This window comes from Ciconia boyciana, chromosome 4, assembly GCF_034638445.1.
Source record: "Ciconia boyciana chromosome 4, ASM3463844v1, whole genome shotgun sequence".
Classification (NCBI taxonomy): Eukaryota; Metazoa; Chordata; class Aves; order Ciconiiformes; family Ciconiidae; genus Ciconia; species Ciconia boyciana.
Window position 1 is genome coordinate 98330879 of NC_132937.1, and position 24193 is coordinate 98355071.

General features: G+C 52.3%; 1 long non-coding RNA gene across 1 annotated transcript in view; it reads right to left on the reverse strand.

The window, feature by feature from the left end:
• Nucleotides 1-15490, reverse strand: part of LOC140650908 (uncharacterized) — an 84890-nt gene extending 69400 nt beyond the window's left edge. Inside the window, exons 1-2 of the long non-coding RNA XR_012042195.1 lie at nt 15216-15490; nt 13246-13296 (exon numbers count right to left, since the gene is read on the reverse strand). This is a non-coding gene — a long non-coding RNA (uncharacterized lncRNA). The remainder of the gene's footprint in view (nt 1-13245; nt 13297-15215) is intronic.
• Nucleotides 15491-24193: the final 8703 nt, after the last annotated feature.

Consider the following 24193-nt stretch of genomic DNA (forward strand, 5'->3'; position numbering starts at 1 on the left):
TATCATTTACAATAAAATCCTGGAGTCTCTCTTCTTCAACTACCAGAGGAAACGTTGATTTTATTACAATGTCATTAGATGGTTACTTGATTTTGTGTAGTTACTTTAGGCGACCCCGTTGGTCATCAGTGGTAAAGGGCAATGCAGGGAAGAAATGGAAGTTTTCTGTCTTGTCAGTGTAGACAGAGTGGTGACAGAGGTAACTCACTCCTGGTGACTCCGTCATACTACGGATCTTTCCTCAGCCCCTGAAGTCTTTTTGAGGCAAATGAGGTAGAGCTTATAGCTACGATGGAGCGTAGTGAACTCACTTCATGATGATGCACATGCAGATACAGATCATAGGTTTTCCAGATTCAAGCTTACACGCACAGACACATACACACACGCAAGTTGGCATATGCCAATTCTGTCCATGTATATGCTTCTAAAATAAAAACAGGATCTACATAGCTGTCATACGAACCCAATTTATGCCATTTGAGAATTATGGGAATTTAGAGGAAGACATAAAATTAATATTCATATATTTCCCAACAATATATTTATGCCCACTAATAAAATATCGGCACCTCATAAAATCCCCAGTACTTAGCTGAACAGTGACCTATATAATGTATGCTTACACCAATTACAACCATAGAGAAGGAGATTTTAATGGTCTGTTTTGAAGAAATTTTTTAATATAGAAAAACAAGTGAAGAATTAGCTCTGGCTCTGTTTCAGGCCCTGCCACTACCAGGTTATATTTTCCTATGCACCTACAGCGAATTCTAGGATACTGCAACAGCAATTGCCTTCTGTGACAGAGAACAGCTAAAGACAATAATTCATACTTTACACAAAAGAGTGCTAATTTTACATTTTCTCATGTACCACAACTGCTGCTGAGTTAGACAGGTGAGAAGAAATTGCATATGTGTGATCCCATCCTCGTTGTGCAGGTTTTCTGTTACTGACTCCAGCTTTCTCATACAAGGTTATTGTGTGTTAGATTCCAATTACATTAAGCTGTTACCGTTATTCTCATGATAATGATATTATTTTATAACACCCCAAACTCTTGTTTCCTAAAGATAATATTCTACATGACAATGAGAGTGGAGTATTTTTTATGTTAATGTCCCTTTCAGAGAACTGACATTATTAACAGAATAAATGTAACTTACTTGAAAAGACATCTCCTAAAAAAAAAATCAGATTTTAAAAAAAACAATTATACGCCCCTTTTCACTGGCACAGAGTTTATTCTGGAATTAAAATGATCCCGCTCAGACCGTACAGGTCCTTTTACAAAGGGTGAAATGCTGGTCCTATTCGAGTCCGAAGATAGACTGACCAAGCTTTGACCCAAAGCACAGGACATTCATTTTTCCCAACAAACTCTTCTTAGACTCCAAAGAAGACAAATTACTGACCATTTCCCATAGTCATTTATTTATGAAGTTTGTTTTGACCTAGCTTCTACTTTCTCCACACTGATGTACAAACTGGAGGCCAAAAGGCTAAGCTGAAGGTAGTTCCTTATCACAATCTCCTATGCACTGGCAGTTTCCTTACTTTCTTTATCACATGGGTCTGCTGATCCTGCTCACTGCAGCAACCTCACTCACATGCCACGTGGCTTTCAGCACCATCGAAGCCGTAACAGTCTACAAATCATTAAGCCAACAAAAAAGATCTGTGTTCTTATCATGCACTGCGCCTCAGCATAGATATTTAAACCACCAGCGTTTAGGAGTGAATGCCCGCTCGCCATTACTTTCCAACATCACATGCCTCAGATTTTAGTAAGAGCTGAAGGAACTGAAAAAGACGGCAACAAAGCAGCTACACCTGGAGGAGGTAGGTCAGTTTCGCCTGAACTCTACGCATCCCATGATCGTTCCTACATTAAATATGTGTGTATTTACCATTCTAGTACAAACCACTTCAGAAATATGTCCTTATGGTGCAGCCCAGGCACAAAAATTGCAAAGGCAAGCGGTTACAGATATAAAAACGAACAGCATCCTGAATGGCTGGGGTACCAAACGGTCCTTTCCAAAATGTTATTCCTTTAGTTACAAGGTGCTGGAGGCATCTGCACTTGTAAGCAAGTCACTCCAACTCGTAACAGGGTCCAAAAATGGGCCAGGCCTTACAGCACCAACATGGAGGTGACCGCTTCTGATGGGTGCTGTCCCACCTCGGCAGGAAATCAGTTAACACAAACAACGGCCCAGCACGGAGGAAGAAAAAAAGAAAAAATTAAAAAAAAAAGAAAGGTCTGGCTAGGAGGTGACGGCCGGGCCCAGGCAGGGTGGCCGCCGGCAGCGCCACGAGGCCGCGGTGAGGGGCGCGAGGCGATCGCCATGGCGGGCGGGTTGAGCTGCACCTGACAGCGCTCCGGAGCCAAGATGGTATCATTAGCCCCGCGCAGCGTGATTTCTCCCTAATCCTTTCTGCAACTTACAACAAGTTTAAATGTCCATGCATGATGTCATTAACTGGCTTTAGTAACCACTTCAGACCCGGATTTCTACCCCCCTCCCCCCCGCTCTTGTTGGGGGGGGGTTGGAGCCTCCCCCAGCGGACGAGCACACCGGCGCGGCGGCGGCGGCGGCTCAGCAGCGATAATAACTCAGTTCCTCGGCAAGGGGGTACCGGGGGGCAGCGGGCCGGCTGCCGCGGGAGGCGGCTCCTCGGACGGCGGGCAGCGCTCGCCAGCGGTAACCGCCCACAGCAATTAGCGCCCGCCAGTAGCAGGGCAGCCCCACGGCCGCAGGCGGTGGGCGAGGAGCCGGGCGGCGGGCGGAGGCCGGGTGCCGGCGGGGAGAGGCGCGGAGCCCCGGCCCGCCGCAGCCGCTCCCCGCCCCGCCGCACCCCTGCCCCGGGCGCGGCGCCGCCGCCGGTCTCCCGGGAAACACCAATCAGAGCCGCGGCCGCGCTGCGGGGGCGGGGCCAGGAGGGCGGCGGCCCAACGGCCGCTCCGCGGGGGCGGGGCCAGGCGGGCGGCGGCCCAACGGGCGGCTCCCGGCGGCCCCCGCGGGGGGCGGGCGCCATCTCGGCGGGCCTGGGCCTGGGCCTGGGCCTCGGCGTCGGCCTCGGTGGCTGCCGCCCGCGGCTACGGGCCCGCGGCTGGGGCTCGGCCCGGCGGGGATTCGGCCGGGGAAGCCGTGGAGGGGCGTGCAGCCCGGCGGGGCGGTCAGCTGCCTGGGGAGCCCTAGGGCCCAGCGCGGTCTCCTTGTTAGCCGGGGGGATACCCGCCACACGTGGACCGTGCGGGGGCGAAGCAGAGGACGATTCCTTCCCGGGGGGGGTGTCAAGGAAGAGGCCTTCCCTTTTGCCCCCTGTGTCCGTCCGCTGTGGACAATACATGGGGGGGCCCTCACCGCCTCCTTGGCAAACCGGGCTGTCGCAGTAAATTTTTCCCATCGTTACCGTCAGAGAAGGGACAAGATCCAAATTCGTGAAGCCTAATGATCGTTAGTTATTGACCTTTTCTGGTTCCAGTCCAAATCATACAGAAGCAGGAGTGGGCAGCCGTCAGCCCAGTTTCCGAGCGGCACTGAGGAGGAGAAGCACGGCGAGGTTTGGCTCACTCATAGCTTAGCATTAGTTGTATGGAATTTGGGGGAAAAACAGCTTTTTTAGCATTAACTTTGAAGACACAGGCTGAACGCCCCATTCCCTTTCTCCTGCGTTACACATATATCTAAAACCGGCAGGTCAGCAGGCTGGGGTGGGACTGAGTCCTGCTCCCTGTGGAGCCCACGGCACAAGGTCATCCCTGTTGGACTCTGACCCAGCCAGGTGACCACCACAACAGCTTCACACCACACGCTACGAATGCATATGCGCACATACGCGCATGTATGTTTATAGTTGCACAGAAGCGAGAGCTTCAGGAAGAACGGAACAGGTTACTATTGATGGACAACGGCAAAGCCCAAGGGCTCCTTTCTTCTTCCCCAGCCCTTCCCAGAAAGGCCCATAAAAATGCCCTAATCTTTACCTCATGCACTTGCCATTTAGTGAGGAAATTTAATTGTCAAGGCCTGACGTTTTCTTTCTTCTAAATTAAAATAATGGAGGAGGTAAGGGGTAATTAATGTGCTCACCCCAGGGTGAGCAATGCATGGAAGCAGTGTACGTTTTAAAAATCTAAATGGACTTTTTTCACCGTGTCTCTGTGGGATGGCTATGCACCCACGCCCCCACTTCTGGAGGCAGCCGACAGAAATCAGAAAACAACTTCTAATTCACGTGGGAAGGGCGGGATCTGCCCTAACGGATGGCGTGCTGTTGGCTTCTCCACAAAATGAAACATTTCACAACGTCTATTTTAATTGAAACAGGAATAATGAATCCACCCTATGCTAATGCATATTAATGGCAACTTTAGGGAAGGGGGAGATGCGCTCATGAATATGTCCATTCATACAAGCAGCCCTTTCTGGAGGGGTGAAGGCAGCCCCCCCCCCCCCGGCTGCCAGGTTTTGTACGGCAGGCAGGGGGCTGGCCAAGGCCTGGCTTCTCTTTCTACCTCCACCGACGGGGTTTAAGCACCTGCCCGTGCCGCCCTGCTTCTGCTCCGAGCCCCAGCTGCCCCTCGCTCACAAGTGGTTGCGTGAGAAAGTCAGAAAAGACAATTTCTCCGGCACCAACGCCTGCCCAGCCACCGCGCCGGCCCTCTGCCCGCACCACGCACCGGCATCCCCAGCGTCTGGGGCTGCAGGTGATGGCCCTGCTGGGAGAGGCGGCAGGTGGAGCGGCTGAAGGGGTGCGTTATTCAGCACAAGGGTAGTTACTCATTGTTTTGCCGTTTTATGTCAGGAACTGTACAGAGCTTTATGAAAGACAGACAGAATCGCGGTCACTTAGATTTAAAACCCGGACGTTCTCTTAAAGCACGTGCAACTAACTCCTCGCGATGTCTTTGAGCTGTTTCTTAGTCTGCACTGTGCATGAATGCTAAACAGGACTCAAGTGAACAGCATAACAGAATCCATTACCAAGTGAGGGGCGGGGGGGAGAAAAAGAGTAGTAGTAAAAACTGAGAGAACTGGAAACATTCCTTCTGGTACCTGGGTCTACACCGAGATGCCCTGATGGATTTCCTCCAGCACCTGGAGAAACACATTTCCCACTGCTTTGCTTATCAGTTTCAGCCTTATTTCTTCTAAACATTCAAGAAGAAATCTTCCCCTAGACTCAGAAGAAGTGACCTACGTACTGTGGAGTGCACTTATTAACATTTTATCAGTCTCAAGCTGCCATAGTTGCTGAACACAAGCTTGTTCACACAGTTTATATTCTTAATTACGTAAGAAGCAATTTGGTAACTTGAACTTCTCAGGAAAGGACTAGCCAGCTCTACATGCTGAACCCCAGTTCCCATAAGAAAATTAAAATGTTTGTCTGGCTAAAATAACTTGTAAATGAACTCAGTTTTTTTTCCCCCCGCTTCTTTTTGTATTTTGTGCATTGTAGACCCTAGCAATGATATTAGTTCTAGTGTGGGAAAATATTATAATTGAGATCTGGTAAGTTATTTGCAGACTTCAAGTTTTTCTTTACACTGTGCTGACATTTAGTACAGCCCCGGTGAGGAAAACAATGCTGCCATTCATGGCTCTAGACGTAGATTTCAATCGACTTAAGCGGGCACAATGAAACTTGGTCATTCACTGGTTACCCATATTGTGTTCTCAAATTTTCTCTCAGCAAAAGTATAATGACTCAGTATTGTATGGTCGCATAGACAAGGGCTCAGAACAAGAGACACTAGTTTTGTCTGACGGTGTGAGAAAGTCGTGAAGGGATCTTTTCTTCCAGATGGTGTTAAATTCAGCTGCCTTTTTAACATTGGCCTTGCACAGCAATCTGCTGCTCCCTTTTCACAAAGCAGCAGCCCGGGTCCCTGCTAGTTAACATGCATACTCACGCAACCTGCAACTTCACTCCAACTGTTTTACAATGCGCTGGTATGCTAAATAAACTTGATCTGGGCTCTCCCACTGCTAAAACTAGCCTTTAAAGAACCGCTCCGCTGATATTTACACTTTTTTTTTCCCTTGTTACGTAAAGCTGTATACGGTTTGATTATTTTTCTTTTTCCCCCACCAGCTTTAAGGAAACGGCACCTGACAGATAGATAATCCTAGGAAACTTTACTTGCTGTGCGAGCCTCTCAAAGCATGAGCTTGGAGGGCGTGCTGCCACGTTTCCACATGCTCTCTTTTCCCAAGTCAGAAGTTGGATGTGCAGGGCAAAAGGGGGGGGAGAAAGGGGGCACTTTGCTCCTAAAGCAGCGAAGGAGTAACAATAATAATAGCTGTAATAGCCAAACGTATTTTATTGATGGATACCCACGTAACATTAATAAAGGTACAAAACAATTTAATGTGACAATGGCCAACACGCCATTATAATACCGATATTTTTCTCGGGTGTTTTCCTTCACAAACTTACATCAAAGGCCTCGACGCAAGCAACAGCTTAAGTAAATTGACCCCATTGAATGCCTAAGTAAACAATGGGTTTCCCCAGAAAACGGCTTATTGCCTTAATTGAGGCCCTTTGAGAGAGAAAGCCGCGTGCTTTGTCATGTAAATGCTAATTGCGGGAGACAATGGCTGTAGGTAAATGGCACCCCTGGGCAGGCCGTGAATGGGAGGCGTGCGGGCACGCCGCGGTGACAGCTCGGTGGCACAAACACGGTCGCGGATGTAAATAAAGAAGGGTCCGTCGCTGCAGCAGTAAAACTTGGGCACGTGTAGTGCGGCCAAAGCGGGGTTTTCCCCTCAAAACAGCCTGGCCGGGGCGAGACCCTCCGTCCGAAACCGCGGTGGGGTTATTTTTGCAGCTAAGGGGAGGATGGGGTCACTTTTAAGGCCAAATTCTTTGTTTTAAATGGAGGAGGCGCCTGCTGCTGCCGGGACCGGCTGGCTGGCTCTCTGCTCCCTTCCTCTCCCGGTGTCTGGCGTGGAGGCAAATATTCCCACCGTCAGCCCCCGAAGTAGTGTTTTATATGAGCGGTCCGGTTGCGAAGTTAAAAAATTAAACCAACAAAATAATAAAAAAATAAAAATCAAAGCGGGGCGCGGAAGGTTAGCCCCTCGTTTGGTGGAGACCGGCCAGCCCCGTTCCCTTCTCTCTGCCCTGATTTCAATCTGCCGTGGAGACGCTGGGTTTCGAGTAGAGCATCACACGCCGGCGAGCCTCCGGGAAGGTGTTTGGGTCAAGTCCAAAGGAAAATGGTTACCCTCCGCAATTCATCCCGCTCCATTTCCCCGCCGGAGGTGCCCGCACCGCCGCAATTACCGAGATGAACGGGTGTCGATGGAAAACCCGGGGGTGTCTGCGGGGCCGGCCCCGCGCCTGCTCTTCCCTTCTCCCACCGGGACCAGCCTCCGCAGCCGACCCCCCCCCCCCCCCCCAAGCCTTCCCGTCCCCGTCCCCCCCCCCCGTCCGCGGGCGAAGGGCGGAACTGGCGCCCGGCGGAGCGGGGACATCCGCGGGCGCGTCCCCTCGCCTGGCATCCCGCGGGTGGGCAATGCCCCCACCCCGGGGGGGTGGGGGCGAGGGCTCCCCGCCCCAGCCCCGGCCCCGGCCCCCGCCGCAGCCCCCGGCCCCCGCCGGGCTGTCTGTCACGGGCTGCCGGGGCACGGCGTTGCCACTTGCCCCGAGCGTGGGAACGGGAGCGCCCAGCCGTTCACATCTCCGGCACGCCGTTTAAGGGAATCAATTAGGCAAGACAGACCCTCCGCTTCCCCACCCCACCCCGCCCCCCCCCAGTTTTTTGTCAGGTCTGTATACGTCCTAATTATTTCGGTTTGGGATGCCAGAGCTGTTTCCCGGATAGATCTGATCATCCTTAAACAAAAAGAGAGGAGGCGCACACGTGGGTTTAGGAGTAAATGTCACTTTCATTTCCAATGCTGGGCGCGGAGTAAGAGACAGAACATTTTTTCACACTTTGACAAGGGGGGAGGCGATCTCGTCTCCATCATGTCTTTCTGCTTCAGTAGCTTCCTCAAGGAAACCCTCTCGGAACAGAGAAGCATCTGTGCTCGCCGTGTGAATAGAAGAATAAAAATCGGCCATCACTTTTTTCCATCTTTGTGCAGCTCCGCCGAGTTCTCAGTAGATATAAATTATTAAGCTTGCCTACACCTCAGCGTACACTTTTTCTGAAGGCCTGCTTTCACATGATGTGAAACAAACCCCGTTGCTTGGTCTCAGATGCACATAGACAGGGTTTGGGGTGGTTTGTTTTGGGGTTTTTTTGGCTGTTTTTGCTCAGTTCAGTCCGCACTGTTTCATCACCGCCACCGTCATCTTCGTCATCACCAGCTACCCCCTTTATTTTTCAAAGCCAGTTCATTGCAGTGAATCACTTTGCGAAATGAAAACTCAGCATTTCCAAACAGCTTTCTAAGAGAAATAAAAAAAAACAACGACAAAAAAAAAAAAAAAAAAAGAATCCTCTCAGCCCAGTTAAAGGTTAGCCGGTCTGGGTTTCTTTTTATTTATTTATTCAACAGCAATAGTGGCACATGCATTGTTTACCATCGGTACCATTTTCTCCGTGCAGCGCCCGGCTATCCGTTCTCTGCCATCGGACAACTTCGTATTTTGGAATAAGTACGCCATTTAATTTCCTCCGCTCCCACCTTCAGCTGTAAAAACCTGAGATTCAACCAGCATTCCTGACCTTTCTGGGGTTTTACTGTCTCTCGCAGTAGTCTTTCATTTTCACACGCTGTACGATGATCTTGAAGGAGTTTTTACTTTCGGTTATCTAGCTTTATGAAGACCAAAACACTCATACAGCTAGATAACCAAAGATAACAACTCACTTCCCTCAAAGCTTTTTTTTTTTTTTTCCCCCCCTTGCTAGAATCCAGATTCTTTCTGACAAACAGGCGGGTTGTTTCTTCCCAGCGCACTAGTCCTGCTTTAAAAGATTCATCCTTTTATGCAATTGCGACCTGGTTTGTGTGTCTGTGCGTAGGTGCACCTCATAACATCCAAAAGAGATCTGTTGCCTTCAAAGTTTATTCCGAACTTTTCCTTTCAGCCAGTAATTTCCGGCAGCGATAGCCAACAATTCCTCTGTTGATACCAGAAAATAAAACCAGCTATTAAGGTGCGTCAAGCTGCGTTAAGAGTGAGAAGCATCCATCCCTTGGCAGGCCTCTGTTTGCATTGTAAATCGCTTCGTTCTCGCGAAAGACTCTTTAGCCTCTGTAAAGATGTAAAGCCATCGGCAATTTCCAGCACAGTGTAAGGAGGAAGAAGGGAAAAAAAAAAAAAGGAAAAAGAAAAAAAAAAAATCCCATTTCAGCAGAAAGTGACAAGACGATCCGAGGACGCGGCTCCTGATCCCTCTCGATTATGCACGGCACAGAGCTTGTTACCAAACGGTGGCAGCTCGATTGCAAATATCTGGCGTGCGTGTGTGTTTTAGGGGGGGAAGATCCTCGCTTTCTCGGGGCTCCCAGAGCTGGGGAGAGGAAGATGCGGTCTTGCCGGCTTGCTGCTGCCCCCGCTCTGAAAGAAGGAGAAAAGGGCCATCATTGGAGGGCTTGCGGTGCCAAAATGTGGACCAGCCCGGCAAGGTCAGAGGTCCTGGACCGCGGGAGACCAAGGTAATGATGATGTCATGAGAAATCTCAAGTACACACGGCTATTGATATGCATGAGCGGGACCGAGCCCCGTCTCGCCTCCGGCATCGCCTCCTCCACCGCTCCCCGCTGCAGGAGATCCGCCTTCGCCCTCCTCCTCCTCGCCAGCGCAGACCGCTCTGGTACCCGAAGGCTGGAAGAAAGCTCTCTCTAAGGACAGATAAAAGCCTTTCCAGAGCCGGGGAGCGCCTCTGCCTGCATTTCTCCTCTGGCAGCCTCCGCTTGTGCAGGGAGATGTGCCAGGCGCTCGGCTGCGGCTGGGAGCGGGGCCTTGCTTTCTGAGGCCGGGATCGGGTCTGTGCTACGCAGTGAGTCGGTGTGTAATTACATTGACAATGTGCTCCGCTGTGGTGTGGGGGTCTGGGGATTTTGTAGTTTTTGGGGGGTCTTTTTTCTGGGTTGGTTTTTTGGGGTTTTTTTGGTTTTTTTTTTAATGGCTGCGCATCTCGATGGTGTTTCGCGCCTACCGTGATTTGCAGGTATTTACAGCGGGACGGTCGTGCAAGGCGTTTTCCTCTGCGTGTCTATTGGGAAAGCTGCGAGCAGCAGGCTCGGTGCGTTTTATAGCATCTATGCTCTCTCCCCCCTCCTTCCATCCCTCCATCCCTCCCTCCCTCCCTCCCTCCCCTCTCCCAGCCTCTCTGTGTGTGTGTGTGTCCCTGTCTCTCTGTTAGAATGCAGCACAGGTGAACATTGCAGCAATATTTATCTAAGGCTATACATCATCTGGCGAAATGCCGTAATAAAAGCGCTGATTTATCGTTTATTTTTATTAACCTCGTACTTAGAGCGAAGAAATGCGCACCGGCATTACTCAAGGAACAGGCAGAGGCAAGTCTTCCTAAACTGCTAGCATGCGTTACGTACAGTTTTAGGATGTAAGTCTCTCAGTTCCCCCTCCCCCACCCCCCAAAAAGAACATTACACTTTACATTAACGGTATAATTTGTATAGAATTTTTCCAAGCCTAAAGTGCAAACATTACAGGTCTCCCGAGCATACGTCATACCATGAATCTTCTCACTGAGATCTACCATATTTACTGTTGAAATTAACAAACGCGCTTCAACAGCTCGCGCATGCTGCAGTCGGTATGGGATGCACACTGAAAAATTCAGCCCAGACAGCATATGGACTGCTCTGCACTCCTAAAGGCACCACGACTTAAAATTCCTGCTGCTGCTGTTCTTTTAAGGTGCAAAATAAAACACAAGTATCTTGTGCTACGCTCCCGTACGGTCACAGTCAATACGCCACCCTGCATTTAAAGACATTTATTTGTAGATTAACCTGTGTTTGCATACGCTGCTATTTTTAAGGGGAAATTTTTAAATGCCTGGAGTTAAACCGAAGTTGTTGTTGGTCTGTGTTGGCTACATAGCCTGCCTCCATGATAAAGCATACGTGTGCTTGTGTATGCGTAGGGGAACCATGTGTACGTGTGCCGGTCTAGGTACACGTGTGCCTGTGTGTTATCTTAAAATATCCATGTAGGTGTATGTGGTTACACTGCAAAACGACAACTATATGAACCAGTCCATTTTTATCATAAGTTAATATTACAAAAGCCTGAACATGGGGAAGCAATCTCATGTGCCAGACCAGGCCCAAAATTAGTACCACCACCAAGAAGTAAGGCACGGACGTTGCTAATCTGCCAAATCCTGAACTCAGCAGCGATATGACTAACGAGGCCACTCGTCTGTGCATTCAGGTTCTCAGCCTCTGAAACTGAGCACGTCTTTTTTGAGCAGGTATTAGATACCCTGGAATAGGGGGGACAGTGCAACGTACCCCCGCTGCTTCCTACCTGAGGGACACGAGAGCTCATTGCGCCAGAGCCCTTTGTGGGAAGCAGCCTGGCACAAAACGCTTAGAATTCTGATAACCCTGTGTGATTAGTTACTCTGGGCTTCTTCGTTACCTCTCAGGCTGCTCAGGCAACAACAGGGATGACCGAATCAGATGTCTGATACATCCAGAGGCACATGATCATTTTGATATTATGTAAAATTGTAATGAGCTTTTCTGAATTGGCAGATGGACAGAAAGATGGGTTTTTTTCTGGCAAGGGCTGGGGGCAGCAGCGCTGGTGATCAGGCGTGTGTTGCAAGCTCACAAGGAGCTTATGCATTAAATTATTTCAGTCAGAGGCAGGAAAATTCAAGTGCTCTACGTGTGCATACGTCTGTGCTTATATAGGTACGTGTATACATAGTGCACGTTAACACAGACACATTCATACACGTTCATGCAAAACATGTCACCCTGTCACCGGATTTACAGTTAAATGCAAGGCGTATTATTGCGAACTGGTATGTTTCAAAGACGCAAGATATACCTTTAAAACACCCGTCCCTGTTCTCACGACCACCTCGCATACACACTGACTTGGCAAGTAACTGCAATACACCCGCCACGTTCTGTTCATTAATCATTGGAGCCTCAGTAAGTCAAAAGAGCCAACGTGATGATTATGACCTAGCTGTTCATTAGCCTTATCACCAATTACTTTTTCTAACTCTCAGGCATCTAGCAGGGCCTCAAAATCGACCAGTGTCTGGTAAGACTTTGCTCAAAAGTATTTGCTTATTCCGAATATCACAAAAACATATGCAGCAGTTATAAAAGACGTTTCCGAGACTGCAGTGCTGTCTAGCATGTGGAAAGTTTAAGCAATGTGTAGTTCTGCAATTACTGCCAAAAATATCACCTGAATTGTCAAAAGCAGCTGTTAACACTGCCTGCTGTCTTCCAGTTTACATAATTGTATAAAACTCATTTATTCAAAAATCACTGTACAAACGACCTGCATGGTGGAAGATACGGAATCCAAACACTGATTTTTTCCTCCTACCTCCCTAATCAATTCCCGCTAATGGCCTGTAGATTAGTATGTGATTGCCATGCTTGTTTTCTAATCTTTTTATAGGTCTCCAGATGGCTGTGACGTAAAGAAGAAACATCCTGCGTAGATTTCTCAAGAATAAACAGTCTCTACTGACTCGAAAGAGGAATGCTTATGATTCCCCCATTACTGCAATCAGAGCATCCCCACCTTCCACGGGCCAGACACACAGGCCCCCCCCTCGAGCTGCTGTGGGGTCCATCAGAAAGGTACAGAAATCCCCTTTTCGCACTAAATTATGACAGAATTCACATAGATGTAAACCACGGCACACCGGTACGGCCCAGGCTGGCTCTCCCTGCAGAGCATCCCTCTCCTCCCAGCCAGGTAAGCCACTTGGCTGTCTCGCCTTCTAATGAAGGTGCCTCATCATTTCTTTTGTGGCCACACTTTCATTTTACAAGCAACTGCAGATCATGCTTCGGTTGTGTTGAAGGTATGGTATGCAAAGGGATATCTAATACAAAAGCAAATTACGAAATAATAAAAGGCAGACTATCGAGAATTCAAAGTCCCGGGGGAAAAGAAAAAAAAAATTAAACCCGCAAAGTCAGTAATTACACATGGAAACACTGCGTGCTGTTAAAGAACATATATTCATATCTGTAGGTAATGCATATCGTATCATCTGACTTTTATTAAACAAACAAAAAAAAAATTACCGTTTCTTGTCGTGATTGTCACTCCCTGTGGTCTGTCTGCGTTGTCTAAGTCTGCAAAATAGCCAGAAAAAAAAATGCAAAGGATCATAATGTAACCACTTTCAGTGTTTGGTTCTCGTTCATGAAATATATGTGAACAGGTAAAACTATGTGTGTTCAGAAGGCGCCGAGTATATTAACTTTTGAGATTATTAAATAAATCACTAAAACGCTTGGCCCTAGATTAAACGGGGAAATAACTAGCCACATTTCCTGCAGATGATCTAATGTGACACAAAACAGAGATGAGTAATGTACTCCGGTATCTGCAGGGTTAAACGCGGTAATCAATATTTACAGGAAATAATAAGAATAACGTAATAATAAAAAAACCCCAACAAATTGCATCATTATTTCTGGAGAACTATGCTTAAAAATACGAAGTTAGGAATATTATTTGGGGCTGCTGAACAGAAGTGACGAAAACTGCCGCGGCAGACAGAGGATTTGCATACTATAAGCTGCCAGTTACTTAATAAAGGATGGAGGCTCCACCTAGCCTTCAGTTCAAAACATGCAAAACACATTAAGCCAGCGTTTCCCCGCTGGATTTCCCAGCTCTTCCAGACCGCCGGTGTCCTGAAACCGGGATCACCGGGAAGGCATGCTCCCTCTTCACGGCCCTGCCAGCGTGTCCAGAGCCGCGGGGGGAAAGGAATACAACGTAAGCTACTCGCTTGCATTGCATCATACCGGTTACATCAGCCTCAGCTAAAAAAAGCACATTTTAAAAATTATTATTATGGTTGTTGTTGTTGTTACTAAAAAAAGCACGTTTTAAAAAATATTATTTGTTGTTACTAAAAAAGCACATTTAAAATTATTATTATTATTATTATTATTATTATTATTATTATTATTATTATTATTATTATTATTATTATTATTATTATTTCCGGGGAGCAACCGAGTTCTGCTTTAGGGCGAAGCCGTTTCAGCCGTTCCGGGGATGCAGGGGGGTTTCGGAGGGATGCTACCTGCGCGGTGGGAGGGACGGAGGGGTGCAGCGGGGCGCCCGTGGGCGAGCCCCCGGCTCCAGTGACCCCGGGGGCCGGGGCGGGCGGTCCCGCCGCCCTTCACCCGCCCTCCCCCGGCTCCGGCGCAGCCGCCCCCTCCCCGACACCCCCAAAGGTGCGCTCCTGAGCCGGGCCGAGCCGGGCAGCGAAGGCTGCCTGCTCCAAGCCACCCTCTGCCTGCGGAGGCAGCGGCTGGACTGAGTCCCCTGCACCCCGGCCAGCTGCAAGACATGCCTTCGGCTTCCCTCTTTATTTTAGTTATTTTTTTTTCCCCCTTTTTCCACCCTTTTTTCCCTTTTCCCCCATTTTTTCCCTTTTTCTCCCCCTTTTCCCCCCCTTTCCCCTTCTTTTTTCCCCTTCCCCCCCTTTTTTTCCTTTTTCTTCCCTTTTTTCCCCCTTTCTTTTCTTTCTTTTTTTTTGCTTTTTAACCTCGAATACGTAAAGGCCACAGGAGTTAGTTCCTACACCCCAGCCCTGTGAGCGTTTGTTCCTACGCCCGCACACCTTCCCAGGGCACCTAGGCATCGCCAAAAAGCTCCCAGAAAAGCCTCAGCTCCGCTGTCGCCGGCAGCCTGCTGGATAATTAACAGTTCCCCCACCTAACTACGCCCCACGACCAACAGGTTCAGCATCAGGCGCACAAAATCGGCTAACCGGCCTAAGCCGCCGTGTCAAGTCATAAACCCTGCCTTGTTAATCAAATTTCCCTCGCCGGGGGCGAGTGGAAGCGGCCGGAGCCCGGCCGAGGGGACCCGCTCCGGCTGCCCGGGGAGAGGCGGCCCCAGCCCGGGCTCACACGGACCCGGGGAGCCCCGACCTGCCCGGGGCTCGGCTCCCCCAGTTTTGCAGGGAATTCAGGATCAGTCTCTCCCACTCACACCCCCCCCACACACACACACACCCGGCGGTACTTACATTTCTTGGTCTTTATCAGAGAAAGGTTTGACCCCAGATCTAGGGGCTGAGCTGAGCCTCCGGTGGCAAACAAAGATCCCCAGGGCCAAGCCCCCTCGGAGCAGAGAAAGCTTCCTTCACGTCTCCAGAAATTCACGTCTTTCCCCTCGCCATCCTCATTTAAAAGTGCCGCTTAGCTCCACGGTGTCCTTCGTGCGCGAAGGGCTCTCAAAGAGTTAGAAATCTTCCATCCAGGAAAACGGGAGAGAAACGCAGAAAGTTGCCTTGGGTTTGGCTTTTTTTTTTTTTTGCCTTCTCCCCCCCCCCCCCCCTTCTTTTTTCCATATTGCTTCCTACGCCCCGGAGTAGAAAGTGAAGTCTTGTATGTGAAGCTCTGCAAGTTTTTTGGGGGGGTTGGCCAAGGTCTAGTCCAGCCCTCTCTGCTGAGGAGGACGTGCTCTGAAATTCAACCAATTTCCCCAACGCTTTTGTTGCTGATGAACTGAAGCCCTATTGTTCATCCATTGCCACGGTCTTTTTCAGTTCCTACTATACGTTATGCGTTGCCAGAGATAATGAATTTGCACCAAAACCTCTCATAGTCCCGTTCTGACAGACGGAACAAATTAGAAATGTCTAGTCTAAAGAAGAGCAATGGCTACCTTTTCCCAGAGAAGAAGGAAAGCGCGCATTTCTTTGGAAACTTAAAAAAAAAGAAATTGCAGCAAAAGGTCGAGTTTTATAAGGTGTTTTCCTCCAGCTAACTTCTGAAGAGCAGTTTCTTCCCACTCTTGTTTTTGGGAGGCACTTCCATTTTGTGCAACTTTTGTCAAAACCAACCAGCCGGCCAACAGCGGGGGGGAAAAAAAAATTTTAAAAAAATTAGAAAAACATCATGGTACCGACAAAAAAGACTCTCTTCCCATCCCTGCTGTCATGCAAACTTGTAGCGTGACCCCTCGTCGCTGGAAGGAGGGTGTCCTAAAGCGCTGCCGGTTCCTTCTCTCCCCTCTCGTCCATCGCTCCGGGTTTGGAAACAGCGTGGAAACGCCCGTCAAAGCCCCGGGTGGGTTTTAGGGCGCGGGAGGCGGGCGGGGAGCGGGGGGCGGGCTGGGAGAAGTTTGGGTGTGCGCCGGAGCGGGAGGGGTGCGGGGAGGGAGGGAGGGATGGAGGAGGGATGGAGGGAGGTGGTGCACGGCGAGGGGGCGGCAGGACGGGTCCCCCCTGCCCCTGCCCGGGGTGGGGGGGGTGTCGTGTTGGCCCCCCACTCCGGGGAGGCTTTACACGACGCCCCGGCCCCGCGTGGGCAGGTGTCAAGGAGCGTGGGTATCGGGGGGGGGGGGGCCTGCGAGGGGGAGGGGCGGGCGGGGGGAGGGGCGAGGCTGCAAAATTGACATATATATGTACATGCTACACCCGCGCACATATCTATGTATGTATATAAATATATATATACGGTGCTAGCTGGGTGTCCCTCCCGCAGCGCGGCTGCAGGGAGCGGGGAGGCACTTCGCCGTCCCCGGCGCGGATTTCCGCGGGGACAGCGGGGACAGCCCGCCACAGCCCCCGGCACCCCGGCATCCCCCGCCGGCTTGTCCCCCGGGCAGCCGGCGGACAAAGAGAGCTGTGTGAGGAGCAGGACGCCAGCCCGGAGCGAGCCGAGGGAATCCGGGAGGAGCCCCCGGCTGCACGAAAAACCCCCGAGAGGATTTGTAAGAGTCGGCACCGCTGTCCCGGCCGGAGGTACACTCGCGTTTCCACTCCCTGGCGTGGGCATTTAAGTTTCGATGAGAGGCAATGCCTGTGCGTCTGTGCAGCCGCTCGCCGGCTCCTCGTTTGCTCCAGGAGCGACCGTGCCAAGGTCCAGAGAGATGCTCTGGAACATCTCACGGCAGGCTAGCGAATAAATAAGTAATAAGGCCAGGAGAAAAGGAGAGAAACTCGGGAAAAGCCAGAGAAACCTCCCTTCCAAAGCCGCCGGTTGCAAGTCATCCTGCCGCCCCGCCGGCAGAACCTCCCCTGGCGCTAAAAGTTCTGCAAACATCATCACAGACAAACATCGAAGGGAGAGGGGGAAGAGAAAGAGGAGCCTGACCCGCTCTCGTCCCCCCCTCTGCTACCCTCGTACCGGTCGCTTTCCGCCGCCAGACACCGAGTCCCCGCTCACGCCGCGTCTCCTCCCGAGGCGGGGGATGCCCCTGCGGAGCCGGGAGAGCGGCTTTGCCGTGCCGGCCAGACCCGGCGGCCGCAGCCCCCCCGCTCCCCCGGACGCCTGCCCCCCCCCGGCGGGCGGCACCGGCGGGACCCCCCGCACCGAGCCCCGTAACGGCGGTACCCGGCGGAGCCCCGCCGGCCGCCCGGAGGGATGCTTCTCCTCCACCGGCGCCGACACGCCTGTGTCACGCACTGTTTTGGGGAGGGAGGAGGGTTTTGGTTTTTTTTTTAAATTTTATTTGCAATTGGCCGGGCTTTTCTATTTCCCGCTCGCCCGCCTGACGAAGAGAAACAGCAAATAACGTCCCATTAAAAAAAAAAAAAAAAAGGAAAAGGCAGGACGGGCTCGGCGGCGTTCCGGGGAGGTGGGCTTTGTTTTGGGGCCGTGCGGGGGGGCGGGCGGGCTGCCGCTGCCGCTGCCGCTGCCAGTGCGGGTTTCCCCGGGCAGGGGCGCGGAGCGGCGCGGAGCAGCGTGGCCGGGCAGACTGCGCGCCCGCGGACGGTGCCTGCCGGCTGCCTCCTACCCGCCACCGCCGCCTCTTCCCCGGCCCGGCCCGGCCCGGCTGTGCGCGGAGCGGCGCGGAGCAGCGCGGAAGGTCTCCGCCTCTGCGCCCCCGCCCCGCGTCCCCACATCCCCGCTTCACGTTCAAGGGTTTAAGGGCGAGGTCACGTCCATTGACGTCAGCTCGAGGCACTACCGTACGTCCGGCTACATTTACATACATCAAGGAAATTAGGGCAATAAAAAAAAAAAGAAAGAATATGCAAATCCCGCTGCTGGGAGAAGAGACCGCGGATTCCCGGAGCTATCGCCCCTACGGCGGAAGACCCTAATTAACGGAAGGCAAAACCGCGCCTTCCAAACATCATCCTCCTCCTCATCATCAACACAGCAAACATCCCCGAATTGGGCAGCCCGGGCCGCGGCGCGGAGAAGAGCCCGGCGGGGCGGGCGGCTCCGGCCCCGCACATCATCATCCTCCTCCTCCTCCTCTCCTCCTCCTCCTGCTGCTGCTCCCGTTGGCTCCAGCGTGTGCTATTTGTAATACTGATGCATATGTAAGGTATATTTGCATTTTTTTTCATTTACTGAAAGTCACAGGCGGTGGCTTTTTCCCTTCATCTCTCCTTTCTGCCTTTTTTTTTTTAACGCCCTCCCCCCTTTCCCTTTCTTCTCTTCCCCCCTTTTTTGGCGAGACTCTGCTATGTGTGCGTCTTCACATTCCGTTTCCTCCATGCTGCTGTTTGTACGCGGTTGCAGAATATGCGCGGCGCTGACATTGCAAGCCAAGCCGCAGAAGACGCTTGCTCTGAGGAGGAGAGGAGCATCTGATCGCCCTGCTCAGCTATCGAGCTCCAAATTGCAAGTTCCATCGCCTAATTAACTCCGTATCAGGAAGAAAGCCCAAAACAAAACACTTCAAGGCATGAGGCGGTGTAGATAACGCGTGTAAAGGGGACTGTTTCAAAGGGTTTGTGATATTTCATCGCTGTATTACGGCCTAGAAGCGGGCTTCTATCTGCCTTGGTCTCAGGATCCTTTTATTCCCAAATCTTCTCCTAAAATGTGTAGACCCAGGTGCGGAGAGCTCTCCCTGAGGAAGACATTTTGTATGTTCTGTCTGAACCGCTGCGTTATTAAATGTGTCACATCTCATTTTTAACGTGCGTAGCTTTAAACTACACGACCTAATTCTTTACGGAAATAGCGTTTTTAGAGGTTATTGTAAAATACTGCCGGTAGCATTACATTTGCTTTATCCGAAAATCCACAGGCCTTGAACTACATTACAAACAGGGTGAGCACATTTCGGTTTACCCTAATGGGGAAATTCTGACAAGAAAGAAGAGTAGTTTAAATCTGATTAAACCCAGAAGATTACTCTCTTTTTATAGTCCTGGCATGTTATGTTTTTAAATGAGTAGCGTTATTCCATATAAAACAACACCCGCCCACACACACATTTTTTCTTTCTTTTTTTTTTTTTTCCTCGAAAAGAAAAAAAAAAAAAGCCTAGGTGCATGCATAGATAATTATTTACACTATGAATGACTTACCTGCATGAACGTATAGGGCAAAATTAGCCCTCCCCACAGAGAGTCATGCATGTATTTTTTTTTTAAATAAAGAGCAGAGTGTCATGCTCGGCCGGTATTACTCAGTGCCTGTTTCACCACATGTATACTTTAATTCTTTGGCGTTCCTTACGGTATTTCCAGCGCTACCTCTCGCTCCAGTTTTACAAGCTCTGCACTGATACGTCACCCAATAAAAAGTGGTGAGGTGGCTACACGTAAAACATTTAAAAAAAAAAAAAAAAACGGAAAAAAACCCCAGCCCAGAACGGAAACCGACACCATCATCCCTTGGGTTAGCTCTTACCTGACCACATATAGCAACAATTCGGTAGGAAAATACCATTTCCACACGTTTTTAACAACAGCGGTGCCGGGGACTCCCGGCCCGCGGACGCAAACCCAACCTCCCCTCCCCCCCTCCTTTTTTAATTAGCGCACGTGCAGCTCTCCCTCCCCTGCCCACCCGCATTAGCATATGCAAAATGCGGAGGTGAGCGCGGGGGTGTACGCCTGTCTGTCCGTCTGTCCGTCCTCGCAGCGCATCCCCGCTTCTTCGCCTCCCCCCCCCCCGACGGCCGCTCCCCGCTCGCTTACCCCGCGCCTCGCCGCAGCCCCGACGGGACGGGGGGGGCCGCCGCCCCCGGAGCACCCCCCGGGAGGGATGCCGGGGGTCCCCGCCGCAGCATCCCCCTCCCCCCCGCCCCGAATCACGGCGGCGGCCTTTGAATGTGCCCCGGGGAGGGGGAGGGGGGGGGGCGGCGGCAGCGCGCCCCTCCCCCGCCCTGCCTGCGCCGCTGCCTGTGCCACGGGCAGCGCGGGGACCGCTGCCTGCCCTCCGTCACTCGCCACCTGAAGGCGAACTCGACGGGTGGAATAGGAACAATAAATACACCCCCCGCCGCACACGCTTTACCTAATATCGGCCTTTTTACAGCTAAAAAATACGGGCGCCCATATTCCCCCGCGCATCTGCACGGCTCAGCCGAGGTGTTCAAAATGCCGCCGAAGTTGGGGATATCACGGATTTCGGCCGAGGATAGATAAGTAAATAAATGGATACAGAAAAGCGCTAATAATGCTCAGGTTTGGGGTGACGGAGTGGGCCACGGACAGGCCGCCGGGTTGAAAATAAATAAATGCATGAAATAGATGCTCTCCCTCGTCTTCTTCTTTTTTTTTTCCCCACCCTCGCCTTCTTTTCTTCCCCCACCCAATGCCTTTAATACCTAGACTCCTCTAAACCCAGTGTTCAGCATTTTACACTTAGATTTCCTCCCTCGTCTCTGCAGCCCTCTCTATCGCTCTTCTTATCAAACCGTCCGTAATCAGAAATGCGCCGGTATGGTCTGCGCGTGGAAATTCATGTTTCGGCACTGTTTGCAGATTATTTTAGAAGAGTGGAGATGCAGGTATAGGTCTTTTTTTCTCCCCCCCCCCCCTCTCCCGCAAGATTTAAATACTGAAATGAAAAGATGTAGAATGGCAAACACATAACATGAGGTGAAGTAACCGAAATTTGCCATGAGAAAAAATCATTTTTCATTTCTCCGTAAGGAAAAAAAGCTGAATTTGGAGTTTTCTGCCTACACAGAAAACAAAAAAAACCAAACAAAACCCAAAACAAATCACAATTTTAATTCCTTACAGAAAAGCTTCCGGTGTGGGTACACCTCACGGTTACAGCTCCTTTGGAAATCATAAAGAAAACCCCAAAGCCATACCCCTCCTCTCCGGTTAAGAACATCTCCCCTGATTAGGGGAAGAAAGGCAGAAACCAGGAGGGGCGGCGGGGGAAGAGGGGCGAGACCTGCCGCACTTCCACCCGGGCCCCAAATCACGGCTAAACGGTGAGATTTCCGGGCGTGACGTACCGCAAACCCCTGCTCAGGGGCGTTTTGCTGAGCCTGCCCAACGCCGAGCTCGGCTCCAGCCCGGGGCCAGCGGCCGAGTCCCCACGCACGCCGTGGGTTTGGCCGGGAACCAGCCCCGTTTTCGCCATGGCTTTTCTGCCCTGCTCTTTGCGTCATCAGTCCATACCCCGGCATAAAATAACCTGTGAATGAAGCCGAGGTTGGGCACGCACTCGGCTGTTCTATATCGCTGTTTTCCGCAATCACGGCCTCGCGGAGAGGGGTCAACCGGCTTTTTTACATATACATTTCGGACTAGAGGCGCGGGGTTGGCGTCCCCCCCCCACTTTTGCATCCCCTCGGCCAGACGGACCCCACTTGTAAGCGGGGGCAAAGGCGGGCAGGACGGGGGGGGGACGACGGGGGGGACCCCCCTACTCCCCGGCGGGGCCTTCCCCACCCCCGGTGCCCCCCTGCTGCTCCGGTGGCCGCCGGGCTCCGGCTCCCCCCGGCCCCGGCCGCGGCCCCGGCCCCGGTGGCGGCGGGGGGACAGCGACACCTGCCGGTACCCGCCCGCGGGCCGGACAGGCAGGACAGGCAGGAGCGGCAGGAGCAGGCAGGACAGGCAGGACCTGCGGTTCCCGCTGTCTCACGGCTCCTCCCGACGGGAGAGGGGCCGCTCTCCCCAAATCCTGCCCCTCGCCGCCGCGCCTGGGCTCTGCTCCACCAAAAAAAAAAAAAAAAAAAAATTAAAAAAAATTTTTAAAAATCCCCTGGCGGGAATAGCTATGAACGGCTGCCTGCGGGCAGAGCATCCCACGGGTGACAGGCAGCACCCCCCCTGCACCCTTCGCCCCCTCCGGGACGGGACACCTTCCACGCACGGAGGGGGAGTTTGTGTGTGCGTGTGCGTGTCCCACGCATGTCAATTGCTGGGATCAAAATATGGTCCGGCTCTGTGGGTGCCCGTTTGAAGAGAAGGCTTACCAAGGGCGGGGGGGGAGGGGGGGGCTGCAATATCCCAGGGAACGGTAATATTGCGATATTCGTCCCGGCAGCATGTCCCCATTCTTAATGTAATTGGTACCCGTACTGCACGGAAAGAGCTTTTTTTTTTTCTCAGGAGCACTTGCTACCTGATCGTAGGAGGCTTTACCCGTCTCCCATTCTCCCTTCCTCTTTTTAACAAAAATAATTAAAACGAAAGGTTTGCTGTTACCGAAAGGCAGTTTTTACGGGCAGGGAGGGGGCTGAGGAGCCCTGATCGCGACAGGCAGTCGGGAGGAAGATGCGCTCCCAAGAAGTTGGAGGTGACGTTTGATTGGATTAACCACCGCCTCTTTTTTTTGTTTGTTTGGGGGTTTTTTTGTTATTTTGGTAGTTCATTAACCCAGCTTCCGCCCAGCCGGTGTGCTTCGATAATTGATTTCCCAGATCTCCTTCCAGGAATTTTGGTTGTCCCCTATGTCCACAGTCTGCGGGCGGAGGAAAAGAACAACCCTTCGGAGGACGTTTCTTCTGCACCTGCAGGACTTTATTTCTTTCTTCTCCGACAAAAACCAAACCAAACCAAAACAAACCAAAACAAAACAACGTGCTGGGCTTTTACAGCGAGGAAAGGCTGTGGGCGCACCAACATAAAATATTTATATTAAAGGATGGCGGGGCTGGTATGTGCGCTTGCAAAGGTACCGGCCGGGGCCTCCCCCCGCCCTGACAGCGGGAACTGGGGATGCTCACCCATTTCCCAGGTCGCAAAACCCGGGTAAAAGTTACCACCCCCCCCGCCATGACAAGCCCGAGGTGCCCTTCTCAGCAGGGACATCTCTGCTAAAGGACCTAGCGGGTTAGCTGACCGCGGGTCTCGCTCGGGGAGGTGGAAAAATGCGGATTAAAAGCAAAACCCCGAGGGGCTGCAGAGGTCCCTCGGTGCCGGCTGCCCGCACCCGGCCCGGCGCCGGGGAGGAGCGGCGGCGGCGGCGTTTGTCCGTCTGTCCTTCTGGGGAGGGTGTTGTCCTTTTGTCCTAGTGACCCCCGGAACCGCCGAGGACTATTTTGACAGTAAAATGACAGCTCAGACCTCGCTCATTTTGCCCTGGACACGCTGCCGTCCTCCTCCCTCCCCCCAGCCCCATCGGGCAGGGCTGGCAGCATCGCATCTCCCCGCCGTGCCGTGCGGACGGACGGACGGACGGACAGACGGACCCCGCTGCTGGGGCCGGTTCCCATGCTCCCGGAGCATCCCCCGAGCCGGGACGGCAGCAGCCTCATTAAAACCTGGCCGTTTTGATGGGAGCGCTGCTCAATGCCTGTTGACAAAGAAGTTTCGGAGGTCTCCCAGCGCATCCCCCGCGCCCGGTACCGGGGGAGCGCCGGTCGGGCTGACCCCCCCACCGGGGGCAGCGGGCAGGGCGGGCAGGCAGAGCCCCTGGCCCCCGAGAGCCCCCTCCCGCCCCTGTTTTCTTCCCCAACTTCTCAATAGCAACGAGGGAATCCAGAAACGCAGCTACGGATGAACGGCGGGGCCGGGAGATGCAACCCGCCCTCCGCCCGGCCAGCTCGGAGCCCCGGGACGGGGGAGCTGCGGTTTGCAGCCGAGGGACAGACTCGTAGGGAGGGGTGGAAGGGGGGGTCACCCCACCTCCCCCTACCCTTGCAGGACCCCGGGTCCCCCCCCTCTTTCGCACCCGAAAGGACGCTCGGCGGGAGCAGAAAGACCTGTACCCCGGCCGTACAACCTCCTCTCGCTGGCGGGGGCTGCGCTGTGCCCCGTCCCCTTCCCGGGACAGACCGTCACCCCCGAGCGACCACCGGAACGCGCCTCGCCCCCACCCCATGTATTTTGATTTCCCCCCC